This window comes from Pinus tabuliformis, chromosome 6 (assembly GCF_031772625.1).
Source record: "Pinus tabuliformis cultivar Carrire ecotype Pingquan chromosome 6, CPIR1, whole genome shotgun sequence".
NCBI lineage: Eukaryota > Viridiplantae > Streptophyta > Pinopsida > Pinales > Pinaceae > Pinus > Pinus tabuliformis.
The window spans coordinates 1,425,792,963-1,425,808,238 of NC_142292.1; positions in this window are offsets into that span (position 1 = coordinate 1,425,792,963).

The following is a 15,276-nucleotide window of genomic DNA, read 5'->3' on the forward strand; positions in this document are numbered from 1 at the left end:
TCCTAACATCCCTTTGCTTTTGTGGAGGTGGGACCCTTTGGATGATTTCTATTTTGTTTGGGTCCACCTACAGTCCTTGTTGAGATATTGAATGACCTAGCACGATCCCTTCAGTCATTAAGAATTCACATTTTTCTGGACTGAGAGATAGGTTCATTTCAATGCATTTGTGCAATAATTTGCCTAGGTTAGTTAGGGCTTCTTGAAAATCACAGCCATAAGGTGTAAAATCATCCATATAGATTTCCACTGCATCATGTACTATTTCGGCAAAAATACTCAAGACTTCTCTCTGAAAATTGGCAAGAGCATTGCTTAGGCCAAAAGGAAGGACCCTATAGGCAAAAGTACCCCAAGGATAGGTGAATGTGGTCTTATCCTGGTCTTCTGGGTAGATTTGGATTTGGTTGTACCCACTGAATCCATCTAGGAAAGAGAAAAACTTCTTCCCTGCCAGGCCATCTAGCACTTGGTCAATGAAGGGTAGGGGAAAATGATCCTTCTTTGTGGCTTTGTTCAATTCCCTGTAATCTACACAAATCCTCCACTTACCATTTTTCTTGGGAACTAACACTAAAGGAGAGACCCACTCACTATCAGAGATAGGGTAAATGAATCCTGCATCTAACAGTTTTTGCAGTTCCTCTTTGAATATATCTTTAAGAGTTGGATTCATCCTCCTTTGTCGTTTCCTGACTGGCTTGCAACCTTCTTTGATGTATATGTGGTGAGTACACGCTGAGGGGTGTACTCCCTTCATTTCCTTGTAACTCCAAGGGAAGGCTTCTAGGTTTTCTCTCAAAATGTTGCATAGCTTTTCCTCTTCAAGAGAAGAAAGAGATGGATTGATTTTCAAAGTTTTCTCTCAGAAAAATTCTATGGTTTTGACACGGAGTGGGTTGGAATTGGCCAAGCATAAGTCAATTGGATGATTGTTCTGGGTTTCCCTTACTTCTTCTTCTAATGGTAATGAACTAGGAGTTGGACTTTGGAGTAGGTGTTCAATTAAGTCATCCTCATCTTGTTGTACTCCTCCTATGGTTGCTTCCAAAGCATAAAGTTGGGCTGAATAAACCTCATCTTCTTCCTCCTCCTCCAACCATAAAGGTAAATCATTCTCCAGAGAAGGTTGAGCAAGAGGGTATAGGACTAACTATTTGGACATATGCCCATTCTTGATGGTCATATTCCCAACTCTACAGCTAATGTAAGCATCTGCTGTGGCCAACCATGGCCTCCTAAGGATGAGAGGGTAACCACTAAGCTTAGCCTTAGGCTTGAGAACTAGGAAATCTACAGGGTATTCCCAGGAGTCAACGGAGACCATCACATCCTCCACAATTCCCTAAGAGGTGACTGTGGAATGGTCTGCAAGTTGTAGAACTATTGTGGTCTTCCTCAATGACCCTTGAAGGTTGAGCTTGAGCATGGTGTCCTTAGTCATCACATTAATGGCATCCCCAAGATCAATCAAAGTGTGTGGGACAATGGTGCCATTGATGTGCACATCTACTACAGGGCTTCTAGGGTCCAAATATTTTAGACATATTACCTGCCCTAACATTAAGTCAGACAGGTGCCCAATGTCATTAATGGTAGGGGCATCCCTTTTTCTTCTTCCTGGATGCTTGAAGCATTTCTCCTTAATCAACTTATTGTAAATGGGAACATCTTTTATTGCTTGGAGAAGGGGGATATTTACACATAGATTTTTCAATTACCCCAGAAGTTCAAGTTCTTCTGGGGTAGGCTCGAGTGGTTGGGCTAATCTCTCAGGAAAGGGTGGATTTAATTTAAGGTTGCTTTCCTCTCTTTCTTCCTCAACCTCCCTATGTGGAGAGGGAGGTTGGTTATCTGGGAGAATTCTCCCAGACCTTAGGTTGATCTCTTGTATTTCTACAACATAAGCCAAGTATGATGTCTCTCCACTGTATACTTGTTGAACCTGCCTATTGTTCAGGTTCAGATTTGGCTGGGCAGGCATCTGGGGTTACTTGGGTGGAGCTGAATGTAGAAGTTGTGGTTGGGTAGGTGGTGGAGCCAATAGAGCTGGAGCATTGTTGTACTGGGGCCTCCACCCCTGGTGTGGGGTATTCCACTGAGGTTGTGGCAGAACATAAGGTTGAAATGACTGACTGGCTAGTTGGGAATGATGCTGAGATGCATATGACCAAGGAGGGGGTGTAGACCAGGACGGATGAGCAGGGGGTCCCCAAGAAGGTATAACTGTGGTTTCGTTGGGGTTGTAATATGCATGGGATGACCCTTGCATAACCTGCTGGTATGGTCTAGGCCCAAGAGGTCTCCTTTGGTTGATGTAGCAAAGCTGCTCAGTGACCCCTTCAGCTCCTTGATATACAACTTTAAGTCCAGGTAAAGAAGGGCACTTGTCTGTGGATTGGTTTTCTTCACAGACCGAGCAAATCTCAATGCAGTTCAATGGACATTTGTTCCTAGGATGCCTCCTGGTGCATCTAGGACAAAATATGGCCAAGGCTCTCTCTAATTCCTCTTTCTTCCTTTTTATGTTCATGGTGTCCAATTGCAAGGCAAGGGTTTTCAACATCTCACTTTTGAAATCTTCCAGCATATTTCCAATTTCACCCTTGATGGATGAGTTGGAAGATGATGTACTGGCCATAGGTTGACTACTTCTACCCTTTTTCCTAGTTGCCCTAGAATGGTTTCTAAAGACAGTATTGATATCCTCATAGGGTAATTGGTAGATATCCCCTCGTGCTAACAAGTGTAAGGTATCCAAAAGTTCTTCCCTTACTCCTCTAAGCAGGGCCAGCTTTAGTGACTTGGGGTCAATTGTGCACCTAGCCCTTTTGTAGCTGAGCTAGAATATTTCTTCGTAGTCTTCTGAGGATTCATCCTGGCCCATGGTCATCCCAAAAATCTCTTCTATAATATCCTTTGACATATAGTAGTCCCTATATTTGTTGTTAAAAGCCTGCTGCATCTGAGCCCAAGTTGTGATGCTATCTCTAGGTAAACCCATGAACCAACACAGTGTTGCATCCTTGAGGGTAGATGGAAACAATTTTAACTTTTTCTCATCATCTGTATAGTCATAGGTTCGACATCTCCCCATTAGTTTCCCTAATGGGGAAGGCACCCTCAATTCTTTCTCTATTCCCTCTGTCATTTCGGTTTTCAGCCATTGGTTCAGTAGGAATGGGTTCTTCTTCTTCTTCTTCCCCTATAGGTTCTTCAAATATGTCAGGTTTCTCACCTAAAGGTTCCTCCAGTTCATAGCCACCGAAGAAGAGAGAAGGTTGGCTGTTGGATGCAGTGGGGGTATTTGGCAAGAATTTCCCTAAATTGTCCCTACTCCTACGAGGCATGAAAGGAAATGTTTTTGGGGGCTTTTATAATATTTTTTAGCAAGAAAGTACTTTGCAGAAATGAAATTGCTGATTGAATGAAAACTACTGACAGAAAGAAACTACTTGCTGAATTGAAATTCTACTTGCAGAATGGAAAGGAAAGCAGATAATGACAAATGAAAGAAAGGAAGCTACTAGATTACTTTTGCAGAAATAAACTAATGGAAGAAAGTTGAAGACTAGAAATAGAAGAAAAGAAAGCAATAATCACATTCTACTCTGACACATCCCCGACAACGGTGCCAAAAAGTGATGAGCACTAGTATTGCAACAAGGATGCTGCAACTCCTGGGCTACTAGCTTTACTTATCAACCTGAGGTTCATATAAACTTGGAGGTGTCAATGCTATATGCACAAGTATAAGTGAAGGTCCTTCCTATTGTCACTTGTTCATCTGGAAAGAGACCCTAAGGGTTCCAAGCCAGACTTCTATAGAGTCAGAAGAAGCTTGATTCTTTGATGGAAGAAGAGAAAATCTATTCTAAGAGAGCTACTCTACTACAGTAATGAAGAAAACAACTTGTAACACTAAATCACACCATATCCTAAATAACCATTTAAACAGCTATGCTAAGAAAAATTGCTAAATCAACACTAACTTAATGCTGCTATCTAAGTTATAGAAGGAAAGAGCATCAAACTAAACTAATGAGTAAGAAAAGAAACTAAACTAAATATGTTTCCACGTTTTTGATTTTTCTGGTAAAATCAAGCATGCAAGGAGTTAAGCAGAAGAGCAAGCAAAGATTGAAATTAGTGAAAGGGAGACATAATGAAGCAGCAATGCGTAGGAACCGTTGGATCGATCAACGAACAATAAAAACAAAAGATGAGCGGCGGAGATCTTATTGCAGGAGATTACGTTAATAGATGGACGAACAAGACTAATGGGAGATGAGTGACAGAGATATTATCGCATGTGATTAAGTGAATAGATGGACGAACAGTATAAACAAAAGACGAGCGATAGAGATCGTATCGCAAGGGATTAAGTGAATAGATGGATGAACAGCATAAACGGAAGATGAGTGGCGAAGATCCTATCGCGTGATATTGAGTGAATAGATGGATGGACAAGGTTAACGGAAGATGAGCGACGGAGATCTTATTGCGGGAGATTAAGTAATAGATGGACAAAAAAGATTAACAGAGGATAAGCGGCGAAGATCTTATCGTGGGAAAAATGTGCGGAATGATGGAGTGGGTTTTCGTAGGTGGTAAGCAGTTTCTCGCGTGCCCTCAAGGCTGTAAGCGGAATTCCAAAATTTTACGTGATTAGCCTAACTGGGTGACGTGTAGCGCGAGAAAACCACTTTTCTCGCATGCTCTCGTGTGGATATCGGTTGTGTAAGAATCCGCGTAAGATTGCACAATAGCCGTTGGATCAAGCTAGATAGATCAACGGTGGAGATTTGAAGCGCATAAAGTATTGAGACGACGCGACATCCATTGGATCAAGCTAGACAAATCGATGGTGGAGATTTGGAGCGCATAAAGTACTGAGATGACACAATAGCCGTTGGATCAAGCTAAACAGATCGACGGTGGAGATTTGGAGCACATAAAGTCAAATGTTGAAATGAATACGAAGAAGCTATGCGACACGCGGTTGACAATGGTTGGTCAGGGTTGTTGTGAAATGAAATCTACAGGTATAATCCTTGCTAACATGCTAACTGAAGAAAAAGGCACAAACGAAAGAAAACTAAAACAAAACCAATCTACACTACACTTATGTAATGGAAATGCAACTACTTAAGCAAATGAACGATTAAACCATGAATCTATGTGCTACACTATTATAATGGAAATGCAGCGACTTAATCAAATGAATGATTAAACCATGAATCTATGCGCTACCCTGCTGTAATGGAAATACAGCTACTTGAGCAAATGAACGATTAAACCATGAATCTATGCTAACATACATGTACAATAAAGAGGATACTTAGCTGCTAGGGTTGGGCCCTAACCCAAGAGATTCAGCCCTCTGAGTTAACTCAGTGCTAGCTCGAAACAAAACTCATTCTTATTATCAAAACAATGGATTACATAAAAAATTGTCACAAGTCTTGCAACTCGAAAATAAAGTAGAGTTTTACAATCAAAAGTCTGAATCCTACTAAGGTCCTAGGCCTCTCTACTTATACTTCTGAAGTCTCCAATGAATTCTTTAAAATTAGGGAGGCTCAGCTCCCAAACTAGAGATAAACTAGTGCTTTGACTTCCACTTGCTCATCTACCTTCTAGTCCTCATGATTTGGCTGGTTGCACTCTGAGCTGATGGAAGAATATTCGAATGGAGGGGTAGTAAATGAGGAGTATTTCCATCCTATAATTCCTCTCCCTTGTCCCATTCAAGTTTTGACCAAGATCTTTGTCAGAATCCCTTGTTTTTACCTTTTAATCCTGCATTAAATGCACATTAGACCACAAAACAAAATATCCAATTCTAACTCATCTCATAAACAAAATATAATCAAAAGTATGCAATAAGTTGTGAGAATAGTTGGTTTGAATAAGCTAGGAGGTGAATTAAGGCCCATATAATTACCCAATGATGAGGCTCATCAACTACAAGCCTCATTGCAAATCCAATTCCTCTGTTAATGACTCACTAGTAGTACGGTCACCCTCATTGTCAAGTTCTACTGTTGCAACACCATAAACATTTAACAAGGCTACAAATATGCTTAATGCAGTGAAGGGATATATCCTCGAGAACATATGCCAAAGATTAGAAATTATTGATGATGTCTGGCAAGAATTTTTCAATTTAACATGTTTGCAACAACAAATGATGATATTTATGAACTTGGTTAACAATAATCTTATAGAAGACAAGAAATTTGTTGAAAACGAACTGGTTACTTTTAAGCGCAGGCTAGGACTACTCTCTGATTTTGAAACAAAAAACCAACAACTACCAGATGCGGAATGAGTGAACCACATTAGAGAAATTTTGAGGTCTAAAATGGGCCTACTAAGGAATATTATAAATCAATAAAGGAAATAGTAAAATATGATTAGCTTACATCATCAAATTTTATGAGGAAAAAAAAAACTTTTTCAACTTATCTCCCTACAATTTTACTCAATTTTTGAGTGGGAGAATTTTTTTGGATGCATAATTTAATTCCTAATTCAAGGGGTACCCATGTTGCATATTTTTTATGGACCCTGCTACACGAAAAATGAGAAATACATGAAAAAACGAAATTGCAATCACATTTTTTCATGTATTTCTCATTTTTGATGTAGCAGGGTCCATCAAAAGTATGCAACATGGGTACTTCTTGGATGAGTAATTAAATTCTACATCCAATGAGTGCTCCTACTCAAAATTTAAGCAAAAATGTAGGGAGATAAGTTAAAAATACTAGTTGAAAAAGTATATTTTATATTTTTTAATCTTTTTACTTTTTTACTCCAAAAATGGTGAATCATCCCCCATTGTTGACATCATATTCTTGAATCCTATTGGTTCTTTGTTGGATTAAAGGGGGCCTAACCCAGGTTTAGCGTTATTTAGCCAAACAAATCCATACACTACTGGCCCTTTCGGAAACAGCCCGCGGAGCGCGGACCGAAGTCTCACCGGAAGTAGTATGGGGGGGTGTTGGAACCAAGTTTCTGCACCTTGAGATGGTTATGATGTTGTTTGATTTCTTTTATCTTTTCCTTCACGCAAGTGGTTTTGCTCTAGGGCTTGCAAGGTAAATCCTCTCTTCCGGTCCTCAATACCTTCACGAAAGTATATGATCGACCTTCACGTAGTCCTAACCTGTGGCTCAGGTATTTTCGCACTACTATGGCAGCGTGCTATGCATATTCCTCAATTATCCTAAGTGATTTTCTTATCTTGTCAAATACTTAAATTTATCATCGCGTAAGCAGATATTCGTAATTGTGTTCAATTATTCAATGTAATTGCATTCATTCGCGCATCTTATAAGCATAATAAGGGAAATTCGTACATAAGACATCCAAGCACATTAATAGAGCAAATACATAGAAATTGCAGAATAAATCCTTTTATTAATATCTTCCAAGTGTTTACAGACTCTGTCCACCCTATGCACACAGCTGCAGGGGTCCGCGCACTCAGTTGTGGACTTCTACCCTAGGCCTCTACGCACTCAGCTGCAGAGCCTCTATCTACACTATGATCCACGTCTTAGACTTCTTCTTCAAAGCTATCACTCTATTACATGATCTGCCATTCTATTGATCAATGCCTAAACTACTTAGAGCTTTTCTCTTTTTATACAATCCCATGGTCTGCAGACCATGGGTAGGTCTCATACAATCGACTTTACTTTTCAAAACTAAGGGCGGACTACCATTCTTGACACATAACATCTTCACGCTCCGTGACCACAAAATGCAGAGTATTTACAATTATATTACAAAAATTGACTTAACATGGGCTTTTAGCCCCAAAACTACCCTTGGGGGATCCCGCTCCCAACAGGCTCCCAACACAAACATCGTGACTTGCCCTCGAGTCACTCGGTAGGTGAAGAGATCTTTGCACGAAGCCCATCCAACTCGACCTTGATGACCGCAACTTTAGCCGTGCACTGAGCTGCTACTTGCTTTGCATCTTCAACTATTTTCTAGGTTACCGCCCCTCTGCTGTAAGCCTGAAGCTGTTGTTGCATTGATTGCAGAGTCACAAGCTTGCCTTCAATGTTTCTTGTGACTGCGTAAGATTCCTCCAGCCAGGGCTTTAGTCGCGCGTTCAACACTGCTTCCTTGTGCAGCACTGCGTCCACTTGTTCCTTCAGCTGCTTGGCTTCCTATAGCTTAGCTAGCCTCTGTGTCAGAGCGACGGTTCATGCTGTGCCCTTAACTTTTTCATAGTGTTGTTGGAGCTCGCACGCTTCTGTCTCTAGCCTTTGGATGTTTGGGTCATCCTACAAGCTGGTAAGGGCCTCAAATGATTGTTCGAACAACTGTGTGCAGTCTACTACTGCACTCTCCACCGCCACAATTACTTCTGTGACAGCGGCTGCCCGTTGTTCCTTTACCTCAAACGATGTTGAAGGCTGGGCCCTCAACTGGGGCTCTGTAATCTGTAGGTTCAACTCCAACTGAATTTGCGCCATCTCTGTCTGAGTGTTGCGCACCCCTATGGCCAATTTGCAAATGCGGACCTCGACTAGCTCCTCCTTCGGAATGGCCAATTATGGGACCATTCTGCATGCTTTCTCCACGACCTATATGATCTTCTTTCTCTGGCTTGTCGCCTCAGCCTCAGTGGCGAAGGCATCATTCCTCTGTAGGTCCATCTACTCATTGTTTATCTTATGTTCACTGATCACCTGGAGGGCGTGATGCTCATAGGCCCTTAGCTCTGCAATTACTCCAGTGGAGTGCTTCGCACGAAAGTGCTACGAGGTTCAATCCAACTCCCTTCAAGGCGCTGACAGTGGGCCTGTCAGCCTCATTTTCCGTGTTTAGTGCTCCATTTGGCAACACTATCGCACTGGAAGCCTTCGTGCGCAACATGTCGGCAGCTTCTGATGTGTCGATAGCCAAGATGGTGGACAAAGTACCAAATTGCGACGCGCGGGTCTGCAACTTCTGCAGCCTGGTCTGCATGGCCCCTAGGATGATCTGCTGCTTCTTTTCAAATTGTTGTAGGGACTCTACAGTGACATATATGATTGTGTCACTGATGTCATATAAGTCGCCCTCCGTCAATATGATTGGGTCCAACGAGGTCTTGGTTGCCTTGGATTTCTTTCTGGACACTCCCTTCTCTAGCTCCCTTGGGCGCTTAATGCGGGTGGATGTCTCCTGAGGGTCTGCATCGTGTTGCCCTATGTCCTCCTCTTTAGTCTCAAGTGAAGGTGACTGCGTGCCTTTGTCAGAGCCCCGCTCTGTGCTACCTATCTGTTTTCCTACCTGTTCTTCTTGGGCCTTCTTAGTGGCCTCCTTTTTCCTCTTTTTGACTAGCCGCGCCATCTTTAGCTTGGCCTCTTCCTTATTCTTTTGTGTGGAAAAATTGCTTCATCCGTGGATAGGTACAAAAAATCGTACCACTTCTGTGGAGGGTCCTTCCTTGCCATGATTGAGATCCAATGGAAATCAGCTTTAAACTCGGCATAGCACTGCAGGTTAGCATATTCTGTGGGTAACAATTGTGGCTTTCGATTAATGGCCATCTTGATATTCATTTCCATCACGATCCAGAAGATCTTGCTGTGCCGAACTCACTTCGCATCCTTGGTCGCCCATAACGAAGTGTACTTTGCTACTTCAACATGGTCTGGTGCGACTGAGGGGAATTGGCTCTCCACTGGTAGCTCCCATGCTACCAGCACGATTGATAGCAAGAGCGACGCGTAGTGGAAGGTCTTGCTTTTCTCTTGCACTTCGCGGTAGTTCGCTAGGAACTCTCTGCGAAGGTAGTCCGACTAGTTAAACTAGACTCCTTCCGTGCACTGTTGTGTGAGTCCAATGATAGGCGCCGAAACCTCATCGGCGTGACACTTCTGCATCAACTTCCCTGCAAGGATTTGCATTGCCACCTTCACAGTGGGGTCGCAGATGCTGGAGATAGCGTACCCACACAACTTATTTACCACTATGAACTTATCTTTCATTGATTCTGCGAGCGCTTACTCGCCACCCTTACTGCCAAAGCTCATAGCTAGATTTTCACCTGTATACGGCAGGTGCGTTATACTGTGAATCAACATATCAGTGATGGGTATTGGCTCCTCCGTCCACAGACACCCATCATGCACTAAGCATAACAACTGCTTGATGACCAACATTGTCACGGGGGTGCGGTTATAGTGCGACACCCAGAGCAGGTTGAGTAATACTGCCTTCTCTACTCCTCTAAGCCACTTCCGCGGCTCCAATGCAGTCATCCCCTTATTCGTGTCTATGATGTGATGCATTAGTCGTTTGGTCGCCAGGTGCGGGAACTTCTCGTGGTCCACCAAGTCCCAGTCTCCGAGCTTCAATATCGGCACCCGATCCAAATGCGGACCATCAAAAGTGATTTCATCCAGTAGTAGAGGGGTTTGCAAGGGAGTCTTACTTTCATCAATGTCCCTTGGGACCTTGGACTTAGGCTTGCGTGGAGGGACATACTCCGAAAACCGTGTAATAGGGTCCGCACCGTGGGCTTCAACCTCCTATATTTCCACTCTCACATCCTCATCGTCCATGGGGATGTCTTCGATATGCTCCTCCTCTGCTTCTAAGTTTATAGCCTTACCTTTCTCCTGGGCAGTGGGTTGTGGTGGGTTTCGTCTTAGTGACATGCGCACTAGTACGACAGGCTACTTGCCCTTCTTGTCTTTCATGGTCTCCATGGTTGGGGTTGGATTCGGTCTCGATGTTCTCAGGGATTTAGGGACCTCCGCCAATACTTCGACTACTTCTAGGGCAGCTACTTCGGCCTCTCTCTCCATATCCTGTGTTGGATCCTCTACTACTTGCTGTGTATTGATAACTTTTGGGGGCGCTGACATGATCTTCTGCAAGAATTCCTGTGTGTCTGTTGGTAAAGTCATAAATACCACCGAAACTATCAGAAGCTATTATTGCTCATGATTCATATGCTCATGAGAGCTCAACTACTAAATGCTCAAAATGCCAAGTGTTTTTCACTGGACAACCACTTGTAATTTATAGGGAATTTTGAATTCCAATCCGACCGTTCCCCCCAAAATCAGTTCATTAATTCCAGATTGGCAGTAGATTTTCAAGGATCTAAGCCATAAATTTCATCTTAAATGTCGGCCGCCCGCTCCATTTGGCCTCACTTCTGTCGTCTTTTCATGAACAGTGACTTTAACGGTCACCTTCCAGTCGATCTGTGTGATTTATCCCTTGGTAGCACAGCTTCCTCCTCGTTGCCACAGACCTAATGACACATCCTTGCTTCGCACCATCTCCCAATCACGCAGATCCCCAACCTGGGCAGTGTAGTTTATAGTCCTGCGCCTCCTTTTAGTTGCCTAGAGTGCTAAGACTGTGATACTTTCATTTAGTCACATTGCCGAACCACTTGTGTATGGCTTCAAGCGACTGCCATTCCCCTTTCCTGGGAAGGATTCTCCATTTAATTTGACCATCTGTACCACTCCTCCATCGGTAATCTTCTTAATAACATAAGGCCCTAACCAGTGCATCCTGAATTTCCCTGGAAATTTATCAAACTTACTATCATATAACAAAACTAGGTTATTTACCTTTAACGTGCATAGCTTGATGTGTCGATCACGCCATGCCTTTTCGTGCTGCTTTTGGACCTGCTGGTGAAATCCAGCCAAAAATATTTCTTCTACGAGCTCATCCAGCTGCGCAAGCCTCTCCTCCAGGGCTCCGCGATCCGTCATACCTGTGAGCTCGGCTATGCACAAACTAGGCATGATGTATTCCATAGGCATTACCACTTCCACACCATAGACAAGCCTAAAAGGGGTTTGTCTAGTTAGCTTCTTGCATGTCATTCGATACGTCTGTTATGTTCCTATACCAATAGGTGTCATATATCATGATTGACTTGGTTTAGCTCTGTAATATGTACATACCTTTGCTTGTTGCAAATGTTTTCCATATTCAAAAATTCAAAAAATTAAAAAATGTAAAGAGGGTATGCCCTAAAAGAAAAATCAAAGGGAAAAAAGAATAAAAAGGTCAAAAAGATGAAAAATGAACCCCAAGAAAAGGAAAAGACCAGGAAAGTGTGCAAGTCCAAATGCCACTACTATTTTACCTTTTGTACAATAAATGATTGTGTGCAACTTGTTACTTATGCCACAATCCATGGTAACCAAATAGTTTAATCTTGGTTATTCCATGTTTTGAATTTCATGCTTAGAGATAGAGAATAAAATCTGACCAAACTGTTTAATCTTGGCAGATAAGTAGATAGGTAGAGTAAAGAATAAAAGGAGCTCAACAATTTAATCTGAGCCCTTGGATGTAATAAGGATAGACTTAGATAGAATTCCATTGTAAAAGAAAAGAAAAGTTTGATAAGGGTTTGCCAGTTTAAGTGCACCCTAATAAAGAGAAGTAAAAATGGTAGGATAAGTAGGTAGGGTAAGTAGATGAATGGTTGCAGAATTATGTATGATGAATGATTATCCAGATATCAAGTCATATACTTTCATCATCAAAATCACTGAAAGATATGGATGACAATGAATACATTTACATCATGGACAAAAGTCAAACTAATTAACCTCCTCACTCATTTTCCCCTGACTTTTACTAATTTCCCATAAGTACTAAAGGCACTAACAACTTGAAAGTTAAAGGGGCTCAAAGCATTTCTCTGACTTCTAGAGGGACAGGACCCTCGGCCCAATAACTTGTAAGGCTAGAGTGCTAAAAGCCCCTTCATCAAAATTCACCCCCTCCATATTTCATTCATTCCCTTTAAATTCTTTTCCTAAGGTAAAATCACTCTTTTTACTTAGGAAAAATAAATGGTTCTTCACAAAAAACCCCCAAAAACACATTTTAGCCTAAGTCATAATGTTGGATGATGAATGTATTTTCGGAAACATTTACTTAGTGCATTTTCTTTTCCATATTTCATATTAATTTTTAATTCTTATTATGTAACTCTCGAAACAAATTACCCTTTCCTGTATGTATTATTAATAAAAACCCCAAAATTAATAAATATCCCATCCCGAAGGTTTGAAAAATAAACCATAATAAAGGTAATTAATTTGGATTAATTAATTGAATAGCGATTAATTAACAGCCAAACCCCCGACGTGTTAAAAAGGAATTAATTAGTCATTTGGATTAATTAATAGCCTCTCCGCCAATACAATCACCCCAGATATCATTAAATATCCTTAATCCTTTATTCTTCCAATCATATCATCCCCGATATAATTAAATTAATTTTAATTATGATAATTAAGCCATTGGGCCCCCTCCATTAATTCCCTAACATCTTCCGCCGCCGACTACCGTCCGATCTCCCTTCCATCATCCAACAGTCCTTGCTCATATCGTGCGTACCTTTTGGTCGAACATTAACCACACAATATAAGTGGTTTTGACTTTTCCTTGATGCTACGTGTCATTCAATTTGTGGCGTCGCACGACCCTCCGCCAAAACCACCAACCTCCCATAAGCGGTGCAATCAATCCTGCTTACCTCCTTTGCTAAACGACGAAGTGTCCCATCATTAATTAACATCAACTGTCATTTTCCTATTCACCCACCAAAAGTCATTGACTTCGTGCATAAAAACAAAAATGTTCATTGTTTTTCCTTTTTCCGAGAAAAGAAACTTCTGTTCATGCACGCACAAAGTATGTCCAGACTAGCAACTGACCTACAACCACCAACTGCCATCAGTTGCTGAACTCCAAGCCACTGCAGACTATTGTGCGCATCCAACAAAGCTCTCACGACAACCATTTTCCCCTTCAGTCTACCATAACCAGGTATTTACCGTATTCCTTCTTAGAAACCCTGATTTGTACTAAAATCTCCACCAAATTACTCTAAAGCTCAAGTAATTCAGTACAATTAAGCTGTTTCTTAGTCCCAAGATTTCCCCAAGCACCTAATTTACCTCAAAACCTTGAAAACCTTGAAAACCCTAACTTTATTCCTTGAATACATAAGAACCAAGGATGGAAGCTCCCATTGCCCTAAATTTCACTCCAATTACTACTCCACACAGGGATTTGGACCACCTTCCCTTGGCCGATAAGGATTTTCAAATCAAGGACCTTACCTTTGAAGAAACCCTCTTGAAACTATTCTGCAAATATCGGGACAATTATCTGAACAATGCTGATAAAATAGAACTTTGGGAGTCAAACCTACCTAAATATCAGTTCTCCACTGTCCGTATTTTCCCAGATATAGTCCACCAATGCCATTCTAACTATAATCCCAATATGAGAGCTGTAATGTCCCCTGACTAGAAAATCCTTTTTACTATTATAGCTGAGTCTATAAACGAGATGTTACAATTACAACCTGGCCAGGACCTCACTCCTCTTTCCATTGCCAATTTACTTGAGAAATATTCAAGGCTGTCCAGTTTTGAAATTAACCAAATTTGTCAGACCTTTATCGAAGAAAAATACAGTCCCAAAGAACCCCCTCCTTATATGTCAAGTTTCTTTACAACTCTGGGTAAAGATGTCATCACTATGATTGCTTGCATTTTGGGTTTTACTACTAGTGAATATGTTGATGAGTTGACCTTAGCCTACATGTCTATTTTCACCCCTAGTCAACCTCCTGCATCCAAATTTGATTATGCTACATTCATTGCTGATAAAATGCATGACCAATTCATGAGGTTAGAGAATGAGAGAGTCTTTAAATATTCTTCAGTCCTTTATCATCTTTTCCTCTATTACCAAAGTGATAAATTCCCTTTCTCTGTGCAAAAGCTTGACACCAGAGGGAACCCTAGGTTAGTCATGTTCTGGACTTCCATTTTTCACAATTCACCTTCTTCTCCACATCCTTATACAAATTTTATTGATAACTTTGTGTATCCAGTCACTACCATGTTGATAGGAAGTCCCCCTCCCATAATCAATGATGATATCAAAAGAATTCTTCAGTTATCTAAGCAATACAAGGTTGGAGACTGGTACTTGTACCAAAACCATATTGAGATTAGAATTTATGGATGTGAACTGCCTCCCTTCAAACTTCCCAAGTACTTTCCCATGCGATTATTTGCCTTGGAGTACTATAGGCAAATGATCAACTCTGATGAAATCCACTTTATGAAGGCTAAGAAGAAATCCCAGTTAACGATAAAAGACCACCTAGGACCATTCATTTGCAACAATAGAAAAGCAGGGAAAGAGGCAGAGAAAATCCTTGAGAGAATGAGATTAAAAAAGAGTTTC